The sequence below is a fragment of the Macaca mulatta genome, chromosome X, assembly GCF_049350105.2.
Source record: "Macaca mulatta isolate MMU2019108-1 chromosome X, T2T-MMU8v2.0, whole genome shotgun sequence".
NCBI classification, from domain to species: Eukaryota; Metazoa; Chordata; class Mammalia; order Primates; family Cercopithecidae; genus Macaca; species Macaca mulatta.
Genome location: NC_133426.1, coordinates 122,658,199 through 122,673,506, shown reverse-complemented (window position 1 = coordinate 122,673,506; position 15,308 = coordinate 122,658,199).

Here is a 15,308-nt window from a genome sequence, read left to right as displayed (position 1 = left end):
CATTTGCTATTCTTTTTATATATATATACTTTAAGTTCTAGGGTACATGTGCACAACGTGCAGGTTTGTTACATATGTATACATGTGCCACTATTCCCATTAGACATTTATCTCCTGAAGTGTTTGGTCAATTTTTTTTACTCATTTTTCAGTGTTTTTTTTTTTTTTGCCTGCTTATAAATGCATGGCAAATGAAAGAGTTTTTAAAATATTTTTGTAGATTTGCTTTTAAACAGATTTATTGAGATATAATTCACATACCATGTAATTTACCCATTTAAAGTCAATTTCAGGAGAGTTGACATCTTAACAACATGAACTCTTAATAAATAGCTTCTATTCTTTGGGGTTTAAAAAATAATTTTTCTCAACAATGTTTTGTTGTTTTAGTGTACAGGGCTGGAACATTTTAAAAATTTATCTTAAGTATATCATAGTTTTTTATGCCATTGTAAATGGCTATTCAAAATTTCATTTTTCGGTTGTTTCTTTGTATTATAGAAAAACAACTGATTTTTGTGCACTGAGCTTATATTCTACTTCTTTGCTAAATTTACTTTTGATTTCCGGTAAGTTTTTAGAGAAACATATTCTATGATTCTATGGTAGTCTCTACATATATGTCTTGTTTTCTGTGAATAATAATTGTATACTTTCTAAAAGTTTGTGTTTTGTATTTGATTTTCTCACCTTATCATACTGGCTAGGACAAAAAAGTACAAAATTGAATAGGAGTGGTAAGAACACATATGTTTGCCTTGTTTCCAATTTTAAGCAGAAAATATTTAGTGTTTCAAGATTAGGCATAATGTTATTTATAAGTTTCTGGTTTTTCTTGTTTTTCTGTACATGCCTTTTACCATGTTAAGGAAGATCCCTTCTTGTCCTAGATAAATTAGAGTATTTTTCATGAAAGTTCACTGTATATTTAAAATGCCTTTTTTTACACCCCTTTGAATATAAATTTTTACTTTTTTGTTATTTTTATATGGTGGACTAAGTTGATTGATTTTTAATTGTGGTAAAATACATGTAACATATAATTTTTTATTCAAAAAATTTTAAGGATACAATTTGGTGGTATTAAGTACGTTCACATATTATTGTGCAACCATCACCAACAACCAGCTCTAGAATTCTTTTTATCTTTCCAAACTGAAATCTTCTACACAATAAACAGTAACTCTCCACCTTCCTTTTCCCCAGCTCTAGAATTCTTTTCATCTTTCCAAACTGAAATCCTCTACACAATAAACAGTAACACTCCACTTTCCCTTTCCCCAGCTCCTTGCAACCACCATTCTACTCTGTGTATCTATGAATTGCGCTATTCTAGGTAACTCATGTAAGTGAGATTACACCTTTCTCCTTTTGTGTCTTGTTCATTTCACATAGCATAATATCTTCTTGGTTCATCCATGCTGTAGCATTTGTACAACTTTTTCTTTCTTTTCAAGGCTGTATAATATTCCATTGTATAAACATACAACAATTTGTTCATCCATCCTTCTATTAATGGACATTTACATTGTTTCCATTTTCTGCTATTGTGAATGACGTTACCATGAATATTGGTGTACAAATATCTGTTCAAGTAACTGCTTTTAATTATTTGTGGTATATTCACAGAAGTGAAATCATCGGATCACATGGCAATTTAATTTTTAATTGTTTTACCACATTCTTACCAACACTTGCTATTTTCTAGATTTGTCATTTTGTTTGTTTTTTTAATAGCTGTCCTAATGGGTGGGAATTAAATACATATTTTGGCTTTTATTTTTATTTTCCTAATGATTAGTTGTGTTTGTCATCTTTTTATAGGCTCATTGGCATAAATATATATTTCTTTTTCAGCTAAATTTATGTACAAGTACTTCATCCATTTTAACATTGGATTGTTTGATTTTTTGTTGTTGAGTTGTAAGATTTTTAAATATATTATTGATATTAACTGCATATCACATATATGATTTGCAAATACTTTCTCCCACTCCATGGGTTGTCTTTTCACTGCTGACACTGTACTTTGATACACAAAAGTCTTTAATTTTGACAAAGTCTAATTTATTAACTTTTTTTCTCTTACCTGTGCTTTGAAGGTCATATCTAAAACAACTTTTACCAAATCCAATGTCATAAAGATATCCCTATGTTTATGTTTTTGTCTAAGAATTTTATAGTTTTAGCTCTTATGTTCAGATTTTTGCTCCATTTTCAATTAATTTTTGTATGTAATGTAAGGTAAGGGTCCAATTTCCTTCTATTGCTTGGCATATAAGGTTTCTCACCACCGTTTGTTGAAAAGATTATGTTTTTTATTGAATGGTCTTGGCAAACATCAAAAATCATTTGATCACACATGTTAGGATTTATTTCTGTGTTCTCTATTCTATTCCATTGATCTATGTTTATGGCTTTGTACCATTACCACAATATTTTGTTTAGTCTAGCATAATAGACAGTTTTGAATTCAAGAAGTGTAAGAATTTCGATTTTATTTACAGAGTGTTTGGCTATTCAAAGACTTTTGAGATTTCATATACATTTTAAAATTGATTTTTTTCTTTTAATGCAAAAAAATTATTATAATATTGATACAGATTTCCTTGTGTGTGGAGGACTTTAGGTAGAGTAGACATCTTAACACATTATCTTGCAATATATGAATACATAATGTCTTTCCATTTATTTGTGTCTTCTCTAATTGCTTTTGGCAACATTTTGTAGTTTTCATGTACAAGTCTTTTGCATGTTTATAAGTTTATTCCTATTTGGTATTTTCATGCTACTGTAAATGGAATTCTTTTCTAAATTTCCTTTTTGAATTACTGATTATTAGTGTATAGAAATGCAACTGAATTGTGTGGGTTGATTTTTTATCCTGTAATCCTGCTAAAATTGATTATTAGTTCTAACAGGGGTGTGTGTATGTGTGTGTGTGTGTAATACTTAAGGTGTTCTACACATAGGATTATGTCATTTGTAAACAGAGCTAATTCTACTTCTCCCTTTTTTTAATTATACTTTAAGTTCTGGGGTCCATGTCCACAACGTGCAGGTTTGCTGCATATGTACACATGTGCCATGTTGGTATGCTGTACCCATTAACTCGTCATTTACATTAGGTATATCTCCTAATGCTATTCCTCCCCCTCCCCCCTCCCCACAACAGGACCCAGTGTGTGATGATCCACTTCCTTCATCCAAGTGATCTCATTGTTCAATTCCCACCTATGAGTGAGAACATGCAGTATTTGGTTTCCTGTTCTTGCGGTAGTTTGCTGAGAATGATGGTTTCCAGCTGCATCCATGTCCCTACAAAGGACACGAACTCATCCTTTTTTATGGCTGCATAGTATTCCATGGTGTATATGTGCCACATTTTCTTAATCCAGTCTGTCACTGATGGACATTTGGGTTGATTCCAAGTCCTTGCTATTGTGAATAGTGCCACAATAAACATACGTGTGCATGTGTCTTTATAGCAGCATGACTTATAATCCTTTGGGTATATCCCTAGTAATGGGATGGCTGGGTCAAATGGTATTCCTAGTTCTAGATATTTAAGGAATCGCCACACTGTTTTCCACAATGGTTGAACTAGTTTACAGTCCCACCAACAGTGTAAAAGCCTGATACCTTTTTCTCCACATCCCCTACAGCACCTGCTGTTTCCTGACTTTTTAATGATTGCCATTCTAACTGGTGTGAGATGGTATCTCACTGTGGTTTTGATTTGAATTTCTCTGATGGTGAGTGATGATGAGCATTTTTTCATGTGTCTGTTGGCTGTATGAATGTCTTCTTTTGAGAAGTATCTGTTCATATCCTTTGCCCACTTTTGATGGGGTTGTTTGTTTTTTCCTTGTAAATTTCATTGAGATCTTTATAGGTTCTGGAAATTAGCGCTTTGTCAGATGAGTAGAATGCAAAAATGTTCTCCCATTCTGTAGGTTGCCTGTTCACTCTGATGGTAGTTTCTTTGCTGTGCAGAAGCTCTTTAGTCTACTTAGATCCCATTTGTCAATTTTGGCTTTTTTTGCCGTTGCTTTTGGTGTTTTAGACATGAAGTCTAACATTTAAGTCTCTAATCCATCTTCAATTAATTTTTGTATAAGGCATAAGGATCCAGTTTCAGCTTTCTACTTATGGCTAGCCAATTTTCCCAGTACTATTTATGAAATAGGGAATCCTTTCCCCATTTCTTGTTTTTGTCAGGTTTGTCAAAGATTAGATGGCTGTAGATGTGTGGTATTATTTCTGAGGGCTCTGTTCTGTTCCATTGGTCTATATCTCTGTTTTGGTACCAGTACCATGCATTTTGGTTACTGTAGCCTTGCAGTATACTTTGAAGTCAGGTATGCCTCTAGTTTTGTTGTTTTGGCTTTGGATTGTCTTGGCAATGAGGGGTCTTTTTTGGTTCCCTATGAACTTTAAAGCAGTTTTTTCCAATTCTATGAAGAAAGTCATTGGTAGCTTAATGAGGATGGCATTGAATCTATAAATTACCTAGGGCAGTATGGCCATTTTCACAATATTGATTCTTCCTATCCATGAGCATGGTATGTTCTTCTATTTTTTTGTGTCCTCTTTTATTTCACTGAGCAGTGGTTTATAGTTCTCCTTGAAGAGGTCCCTTACATCTCTTGTAAGTTGGATTCCTAGATATTTAATTCTCTTTGAAGCTATTGTGAATGGGAGTTCATTCATGATTTGACTCTCTATTTGTCTGTTACTGGTGTATAAGAATGCTTGTGATTTTTGCACATTTATTTTGTATCCTGAGACTTTGCTGAAGTTGCTTATCAGCTTAAGGAGATTTTGGGGTGAGACAATGGGGTTTTCTAAATATACAATCATGTTATCTGCGAACAGGGACAATTTGACTTCATCTTTTCCTAACTGAATACCGTTGATTTCTTTCTCTTGCCTGATTGCCCTAGTCAGAATTTCCAACACTATGTTGAATAGGAGTGGTGAGAGAGGGCATCCCTGTCTTGTGCCAGACTTCAAAGGGAATGCTTCCAGTTTTAGCCCATTCAGTATGATATTGGCTGTGGGTTTGTCATAAAAAGCCCTTATTATTTTCTGATGCGTTCCATCAATACCGAACTTATTGAATGAGTTTTTTGCATGAAGGGCTATCGAATTTTGTCGAGGCCTTTTCTGCATCTATTGAGATAATCATGTGAGTTTTGTCTTTGGTTCTGTTTATATGCTGGATTACGTTTATTGATTTGCATATGTTGAACCAGCCTTGCATCCCAGGAATGAAGCCCACTTGATCATGGTGGATAAGCTTTTTCATGTGCTGCTGGATTTGGTTTGCCAGTATCTTTTGAGATTTTTACATCAATGTTCATCAGGGATATTGGTCTGAAATTCTCTTTTTTTGTTGTATCTCTGTCAGGCTTTGGTATCAGTATGATGTTGGCCTCATAAAATGAGTTAGGGAGAATTCCCTCTTTTTCTATTGATTGGAATAATTTCAGAAGAAATGGTACCAACTCCTCCTTGTACCTCTGGTAGAATTCAGCTGTGAATCCATCTGGTCCTGGACTTGTTTTGGTTGGTAGGCTATTAATTATTGCCTCAATTTCAGAGCCTGCTATTGGTCTATTCCGAGATTCAACTTCTTCCTGGTTTAGTCTTGGGAGGGTGTAAGTGCCCAGGAAATTATCCATTTCTTCTAGGTTTTCTAGTTTATTTGCGTAGAGGTGTTCTTAGTATTCTCTGATGGTAGTTTATATTTCACGTTGGTGGTAATATCCCCTATATCATTTCTTATTGAGTCTATTTGATTCTTCTCTCTTTTCTTCTTTATTAGTCTTGCTAGTGGTCTATCAATTTTGTTGATTTTTCAAAAAACCCGTTCCTGGATTCATTGATTTTTGGAGGGTGTTTTGTGTCTCTATCTCCTTCAGTTCTGCTCTGATCTTAGTTATTTCTTGCCTTCTGCTAGCTTTTGAATGTGTTTGCTCTTGCTTCTCTAGTTCTTTTAATTGTGATGTTAGGGTGTAAATTTTAGATCTTTCCTGCTTTCTCTTGAGGGCATTTAGTGCTATAAATTTCCCTCTACACACTGCTTTAAATGTGTCCCAGAGATTCTGGAATGTGGTGTCTTTGTTCTCATTAGTTTCAAAGAACATCTTTATTTCTGCCTTCATTTTGCTATGTACTCAGTAGTCATTCCGGAGCAGGTTGTTCAATTTCCATGTAGTTGAGTAGTTTTGATTGAGTTTCTTAGTCCTGAGTTCTAGTTTGATTGCACTGTGGTCTGAAAGACAGTTTGTTATAATTTCTGTTCTCTTACATTTGCTGAGGAGTGCTTTACTTCCAACTATGTGGTCAATTTTGGAATAAGTGTGATGTGGTGCTGAGAAGAATGTATATTCTGTTGATTTGCGGTGGAGAGTTCTGTAGATGTCTATTAGGTCCTCTTGCTGCAGAGTTGAGTTCAATTCCTGGATATCCTTGTTAACTTTCTGTCTCGTTGATCTGTCTAATGTTGACAGTGGGGTGTTAAAGTCTCCCATTATTATTGTATGAGAGTCTAAGTCTCTTTGTAAGTCTCTAAGGACTTGCTTTATGAATCTGGGTGCTCCTTTATTGGGTGCATGTATATTTAGGATAGTTAGCTCTTCCTGATGAATTGATCCCTTTACCATTATGTAGTGGCCTTCTTTGTCTCTTTAAACTTTGAGGGTTTAAAGTCTGTTTTGTCAGAGACTAGGATTGCAACCCCTGCTTTTTTTTTTTTTGTTTTCCATTTGCTTGGTAGATCTTCCTCCATCCCTTTATTTTGAGCCTACGTGTGTCTGTGCATGTGAGATGGGTCTTCTGAATACAGCAAACTGATGGGTCTTGACTCTTTATCCAATTTGCCAGTCTGTGTCTTTTAATTGGATCATTTAGTCTATTTACATTTAAGGTTAATATTGTTATGTGTGAACTTGATCCTGTCATTATGATATTAGCTGGTTATTTTGTTCGCTAGTTGATACAGTTTCTTCTAGCATCGATGGACTTTACATTTTGACATGTTTTTGCAATGGCTGGTACCTGTTGTTCCTTTCCATGTTTAGTGCTTCCTTCAGGATCTCTTGTAGGACAGGCCTAGTGGTGACAAAATCTCTAAGCATTTGCTCATCTGGAAAGGATTTTATTTCTCTACTTATGAAACTTAGTTTAGCTGGATATGAAATTCTGGGTTTAAAATTCTTTTCTTTAAGAATGTTGAATATTGGCCCCTACTCTCTTATGGTTTGGAGAGTTTCTGCCGAGAGATCTGCTGTTAGTCTAATGGCCTTCCCTTTGTGTGTATCCCAACATTTCTCTTTGGCTGCCGTTAACATTTTTTCCTTCATTTCAACTTTGGTGAATCTGAAAATTATGTGTCTTGGAGTTGCTCTTCTCGAGGAGTACCTTTGTGGCGTTCTCTGTATTTCCTGAATTTGAATGTTGGCCTGCCTTACTAGGTTGGGGAAGTTCTCCTGGATGATATTCTGTAGAGTGTTTTCCAACTTGGTTCCATTTTCCCCGTCACTTTCAGGCACACCAATCAGATGTAGATTTGGTCTTTTCACATAATCCCATACTTCTTGAAGGCTTTGGTCATTTCTTTTTACTATTTTTTCTCCACACTTCTCTTTTCGCTTCATTTCATTCATTTGATCTTCAGTCGCTATACTCTTTCTTCCAGTTGATTGAGTCAGTTACTGAAGCTTGTGCATTTGTCACGTAGTTCTCATGTTATGGTTTTCATCTCTATCAGTTCCTTTAAGGTCTTCTCTGCATTGATTATTCTAGTTATCCATTCATCCATTCTTTTTTCAAGGTTTTTAGTTTCTTTGCTCTGGTTACGTGGTTCCTCCTTTAGCTCTGAGATGTTTGATCGACTGAAGCCTTCTTCTCTCAACTCATCAAAGTCATTCTCCATCCAGCTTTGTTCCGTTGCAGGCGATGAGCTGCATTCCTTTGGAGGGGGAGATGTGCTCTGATTTTTTGAATCTCCAACTTTTCTGCACTGCTTTTTCCCCATCTTTGTGGTTTTATCTTCCTTTGGTCTTTGATCATGGTGACATACTGATGTGGTTTTGGTTTTGGTGTCCTTTCTGTTTGTTAGTTTTTCTTCTAACAGTCAGGACCCTCAGCTGTAGGTCTGTTGGAGTTGGCTTGAGGTCCACTCCAGACCCTGTTTGCCTGGGTATCAGCAGCGGAGGCTGCAGAAGAGAGAATATTGCTAAGCAGTGAGTGTTGCTGTCTGATTTTTGCTCTGGAAAATTCGTCTCAGGGGTGTACCCCACCATTCGAGGTGTGAGGTGTCAGTCTGCACCTAGTGGGGTTGTCTCCCAGTTAGGCTACTCAGGGGTCAGGGACCCACTTGAGCAGGCAGTCTGTCCATTCTCAGATCTCAACCTCCGTGCTGGGAGATCCACTGTCCTCTTCAAATGTGTCTGAAGGGGCATTTACCTCTGCAGAGGTTTCTGCTGCTTTACTTTAGCTATGCCCTGTCCCCAGAGGAGGAGTCTACAGAGGCAGGCGGGACTCCTTGAGCTGCATTGGGCCCCACCTCATTTGAGCTTCCCTACGGCTTCGTTTACCCACTTAATCCTCAGCAATGGTGGGCACCCCTCCCCCAGCCTCACTGCCGCTTTGCCGGTAGATCGCAGACTGCTGTGCTAGCAATGAGGGAGGCTCCGTGAGCCTGGGACCCTCCCGGCCAGGTGTGGGATATAATCTCCTGGTGTGCCCTTTGCTAAGACCCTTGGTAAAGTGCAGTATTAGGGTGGGAGTTACCCGATTTTCCAGGTGTTGTGTGTCTCAGTTTCCCTTGGCTAGGAAAAAGGATTCCCTTCCCCCTTGTGCTTCCCAGGTGAGGCAAAGCCTCACCCTGCTTCAGCTTTCTCTGGTCGGGTTGCACCAGCTGACCAGCACCCATTGTCCGGCACTCCCGAGTGAGATGAACCCGGTACCTCAGTTCAAAATGCAGAAATCACCTGTCTTCTGTGTCACTCACGCTTGGACCTGGAGGCTGGAACTGTTCCTATTCTGCCATCTTGGGTGCAGCCCCCCATGCTTGTGATTTTTGCACATTGATTTTGTGTCTTGAGACTTTGCTGAAGTTGCTTATCAGCTTAAGGAGATTTTGGGCTGAGACAATGGGGTTTTCTAAATATACAATCATGTCATCTGCAAACAGGGACAATTTGACTTCTTCTTTTCCTTACCAAATACCTTTATTTCTTTCTCTTGCCTGATTGCCCTAGCCAGAACTTCCAACACTATGTTGAATAGGAGTGGTGAGAGAGGGCATCCCTGTCTTGTGCCAGTTTTCAAAGGGAATGCTCCCAGTTTTTGCCCATTCCATATGATATTGACTGTGGGTTTGTCATAAATAGCCCTTATTATTTTGAGATACATTCCATCAATACCAAACTTATTGAATGAGTTTTTAGCATGAAGGGCTGTCGAATTTTGTCGAGGCCTTTTCTGCATCTATTGAGATAATCATGTGGGTTTTGTCTTTGGTTCTGTTTATATGCTGGATTACGTTTATTGATTTGCATATGTTGAACGAGCCTTGCATCCCAGGAATGAAGCCCACTTGATCATGGTGGATAAGCTTTTTCATGTGCTGCTGGATTCGGTTTGCCAGTATCTTATTGAGGATTTTTGCATCAATGTTCATCAGGGATATTGGTCTAAAATTCTCTTTTTTTGTTGTATCTCTGTCAGGCTTTGGTATCAGGATGATGTTGGCTTCGTAAAATGAGTTAGGGAGGATTTCCTCTTTTTGTATTGATTGGAATAGTTTCAGAAGGAATGGTACCAACTCCTCCTTGTACCTCTGGTGGAATTCGGCTGTGAATCCGTCTGGTCCTGGACTTTTTTTCATTGGTAGGCTATTAACTATTGCCTCATTTTCAGAGCCTCATATTGGTCTATTCCGGGATTCAACTTCTTCCTGGTTTAGTCTTGGGAGAGTGTAAGTGTCCAGGAAATTATCCATTTCTTCTAGGTTTTCTAGTTTATTTGCATAGAGGTGTTTATAGTATTCTCTGATGGTAGTTTGTATTTCTGTGGGATCGGTGATGATATCCCCTTTATCATTTTTTATTGCGTCTATTTGATTCTTCTCTCTTTTCTTCTTTATTAGTCTTGCTAGTGGTCTGTCAATTTTGTTGATCTTTTCAAAAAACCAACGCCTGGATTCATTGATTTTTTGGAGAGTTTTTTGTGTCTCTATCTCCTTCAGTTCTGCTCTGATCTTAGTTATTTCTAGCCTTCTGCTAGCTTTCAAATGTGTTTGCTCTTGCTTCTCTAGTTCTTTTAATTGTGATGTTAGAGTGTCAATTTTAGATCTTTCCTGCTTTCTCTTGTGGGCATTTAGTGCTATAAATTTCCCTCTACACACTGCTTTAAATGTGTCCCAGAGATTCTGGTATGTTGTATGTTTGTTCTCATTGGTTTCAAAGAACATCTTTATTTCTGCCTTCATTTCATTATGTACCCAGTAGTCATTCAGGAGCAGGTTGTTCAGCTTCCATGTAATTTAGCGGTTTTGATTGAATTTCTTCGTCCTGAGTTCTAGTTTGATTGCACTGTGGTCTGAAAGACAGTTTGTTATAATTTCTATTCTCTTACATTTGCTGAGGAGTGCTTTACTTCCAACTATGTGGTCAATTTTGGAATAAGTGACAAGTGGTACTGAGAAGAATGTATATTCTGTTGATTTGGGGTGGAGAGTTCCGTAGATGTCTATTAGGTCCGCTTGCTGCAGAGATGAGTTCAATTCCTGGATATCCTTGTTAACTTTCTGTCTCGTTGATCTGTCTAATGTTGACAGTGGGGTGTTAAAGGCTCCCATTGTTATTATATGAGAGTCTAAGTCTCTTTGTAAGTCTCTAAGGACTTGCTTTATGAATCTGGGTGCTCCTGTATTGGGTGCATATATATTTAGGATAGTTAGCTCTTCCTGATGAATTGATCCCTTTACCATTATGTAATGGCCTTCTTTGTCTCTTTTGATCTTTGATGGTTTAAAGTCTGTTTTATCAGACTAGGATTGCAACCCCTGCTTTTTTTTGTTTTCCATTTGCTTGGTAGATCTTCCTCCATCCCTTTATTTTGAGCCTATGTGTGTCTGTGCATGTGAGATGGGTCTTCTGAATACAGCAAACTGATGGGTCTTGACTCTTTATCCAATTTGCCAGTCTGTGTCTTTAATTGGAGCATTTAGTCCATTTACATTTAAGGTTAATATTGTTATGTGTGAACTTATCCTGTTATTGTGATTTTAGCTGGTTATTTTGTTCGCTAGTTGCAGTTTCTTCATGGCATCAATAGACTTTACATTTTGACATGTTTTTGCAATGGCTGGTACCTGTTTTTCCTTTCCATGTTTAGTGCATCCTTCAGGATCTCTTGTAGGGCAGGCCTGGTGGTGACAAAATCTCTAAGCATTTGCTTGTCTGTAAAGGATTTTATTTCTCCTTCACTTATGAAACTTAGTTTAGCTGGATATGAAATTCTGGATTGAAAATTCTTTTCTTTAAGAATGTTGAATATTGGCCCCTACTCTCCTCTGGCTTGGAGAGTTTCTGCCGAGAGATCTGTGACACTACTCACAATAGCGAAGACTTGGAATCAGCCCAAATGTCCATCAGTGACAGACTGGATTAAGATAATGTGGCACATATACACCATGGAATACTATGCAGCCATAAAAAAGTATGAGTTCGTGTCCTTTGTAGAGACATGGATGAAGTTGGAAACCATCTTTCTGAGCAAACCATCACAAGGACAGAAAACCAAACACCACATGTTCTAACTCATAGGTGGGAATTGAACAATGAGGACACTTTGACACAGGGTGTGGAACGTCACACACCGGGGCCTGTCATGGAGTGAGGGAAAGGAGGAGGGGTAGCATTAGGAGATATACCTAATGTAAATGATGAGTTAACAGGTGCAGAACACCAATATGGCACATGTATATATATGTAACAAACCTGTATGTTGTATACATGTACCCTAGAACTTAAAGTATAATTTTTAAAATAATAAATAAATAAATTTTCTTATCCCAATATCACAGAGGAAGAAACTCTAGTAAGAGATAAGATCATAATTTGAACTGAGATGTGCTTGACCCCAAAGCACTTGTTCCTAAATACTATGCCTTTGTCTTTAGAAAGATGTCCATGTCTGTTAGAAAGGGGAGTAGAAAGGGAGGTGATGAAATCACATGGTGATTACCTGTCTTTGGAAGGATTGGTATAAAAAAGAGAAAGAACATCACATAGCCAAGGACAAAAACAAAAGAATGGCATAAACATGCACAACGATTATCAACAAACCTAAATTTCTGTGAGTTTCGGCTCTGAAATATGTTAAAGACCAAGTAATTCTTTAATTTTTGAGCTACATTTGGGACAAAAAGAACAAAATTTGGCAGAATGCTTGCCTGGGTCAAATGGAGTAATAAGACCATATGACAAAAAGCAAGTAAAATTACTCAATTCCAATTTTTTCTTCCTTTTCTATCAAAGGGGGTGGCCTTCAACTTCCAAAAGTAAGAGAAATGCGGATTAAAAGGCCATCTAAAATAGTTGAATAGTAAGAGAGTTCTGTGCCACTTTAAATTAAATAAAACATATAGGCTCAAATGAACTCAGCCTCAGTATAACAAAAAATCTTATGGATGTAAACGTAAGACTATTCTGGAAATCTCTCATGTCAACTAAACAAACATATATGTACCAAGCATGGTAATGGAATCTCTTTGGCCAAGGGTAAAGATTAATGAGTCCCTACCTTCTAGGGCCCATAGCCTGGATGAAATATTTTCAAAGCTAAGTTAGAAAGCAATTTATGATTAAAAAAAAAATTGCTAGTTGGGCGTATGAGATCTCAAGAGAACTTACAGTGAATTAACTCTGTAAGTTCGCCTTTGAAAATGTATGAGACTTCAACTGGTAGAAATTTGGTGGAAAAATGCCCTAAGTCAATGAGAATTCCCCAGTCATGTCATTAGAATATTATAGTGGAAAAGTGCAGAGTTTACTTGGAGAAGTGTAAATGGTTTAGTTTTGGGAAAAATCAAGAACATTGAAAAAGTATACAGGTCACTAGACAGTAGGATAAGATTGTCTCATTATTTATCACTGTATACCCAGTATATTCCTTGCAAATATTAGTATCCAATGAAAACAATATTGAACAGGAAATATGAATTTAAATATAGGTATAGGCAAATGCTGCCTCAATTTCCAAAACTGGAAAAAGCTATATCTCAGAACATTTACAACGGATTGACTTTCAGAGATGTCTAAAGAAAAGTAGGGTTCATGAGCAAGTGGCAGAGTTATCAGTAGCTAAGCTTACTAGATTTTCTTTTTCCCCACATTTTTATTGTGAAAATTATAAAGTTATAGAAATGTTGAAAGAATAATTCAATGAACATGCATTTATACTTCCCCTAGATTCTCCAAATGTTAACATTTTGCTCCATTTACTCGACCTCTGTGTGTGTGTGTCTGTCTGTGTGTGTGTGTGTCCTTTTTCTGAATCATTTGAAAGTAAGTTTCAGATATCATTACTTCCTTTTTAAACAAGGTTATTAAACTTATATCAACAAGTATAATGTATCTAGGCTTTCTCAAAGTATACGGCAAATTTTTTTCTTGATATTGTACTAACAAAATGGACAAAGTGTAAGTTAAATAATATGACTAGGTGAGTTCATGCTTAGTTAAATTAACATACTGAAGAGTGTTGATTAATGGAGCAATTGCACCCTGGAGGGAGGTCACTGGTACTCCACCACACAACTCTGCACTTATTTTAGTTGGCATAAATGTTTTATCTTCTGCTGAGAGTTTATCCCTGAATAATGTCTGATTTCACACTTTCCAGCTGTAGTTTACAGAAAGTCACCTTTAGGGTTTTAAAAAATATATTCTTAGCCACTCTGAGCGATTCTGACTCAATAGGCCTCGGAAAGGGCCCTTGGCATTTGTGGCAATTATCTATGACTGAGAATCACTGATTTAGGATAACTTTTTATTTAGTTGAATCTCTTGTCGAACCTACCCCATTGCAAATAATGTAGTCTTAAAAACCTTCATACTCATACCACAAAGAATTGAGTTACTGAGTACTTCTACCTGAAAGAAATTATTTGCCAATTTTAGGTCATCTCATTCAACCAGCAGCTACAGTTTCAGTTAAGCTTTATAAAACTCATAGTTGTAACTTCTAAACGTGGTAGAAAATTTCTTGTATGTTCTAAATGCTAACATTTTGCCTGTGGAATGTGGCTAAATTGAGCCTTAAAACATAAAAATTCTAACATGCAAGCTCTGAATTTTAGTATCAGATGTTTGGAATAAACCTATGTTTTATGAAGTAAAGCTTTATAATTTCAAAGTTTTTAGGCTTCATACTTTCTACACATAAGATGAAAATTCATTAGTAGAGGGTCAGACACTCAGTTCAGTCAACTACAGGAGGAACATTATGAACTCATAGCAAGAACTTCTTCCTTCTGTGTCATGATTTATCTCCTTAATAATTTACAGTTTTATCTTCTCCTAAGGACCATGCTGTTTTGAAAAATATGACTACAATTTGAAAATCCTTTATTCTCTATGAACTCATTGTACATAATAAGATAATCATCAAATGACTTCAATGTTGTGGTAGATGAGAGGTTATTAAGACCTTCAACATGGGCTCTCTATGGACTAGAAGGTTGATTCCCCTATAAATCAGTCATGTAGGGCTAGCAGGATAAATCAGAATGGGACAAGAAAAAAAAAAAACCTTCTGAATTTAGTACTTTTAAAAGATAGATGCCTTATGAAATAAATCTGGAACACGTTGCACACTTGTCTGCATTCATCAGGTCAATGTTATTGTATTACAACTTGCCTCTCCCTGCCAGAGTAAAAAAGAAAGTGGTCTACAGTGGAAATAAGTTGTATAAATGAAACAAAACAATCTTAAGTTGATTATATCATTGAGAATAGGAAATTATGTTACCAAGAATATGTGAAAAGCAATAGCTATTCACACATGGCTTTCCAATATTATGTTTTTTGAATTAAGAAACCTATCATCTTAATATCGCAACCTTAAAATAATGACACCTACCAAGTGCTTAATATTTCCCAGGTGCTCTTATAATTACTTTAAATCACAGGATTTTAACTTTGGATGCAAATTAGAATCATCTGGGGAACTATAAAATTCTAGATGACCTGGCCTCACTGGAAACCAATTAAATCAGAATATCTATG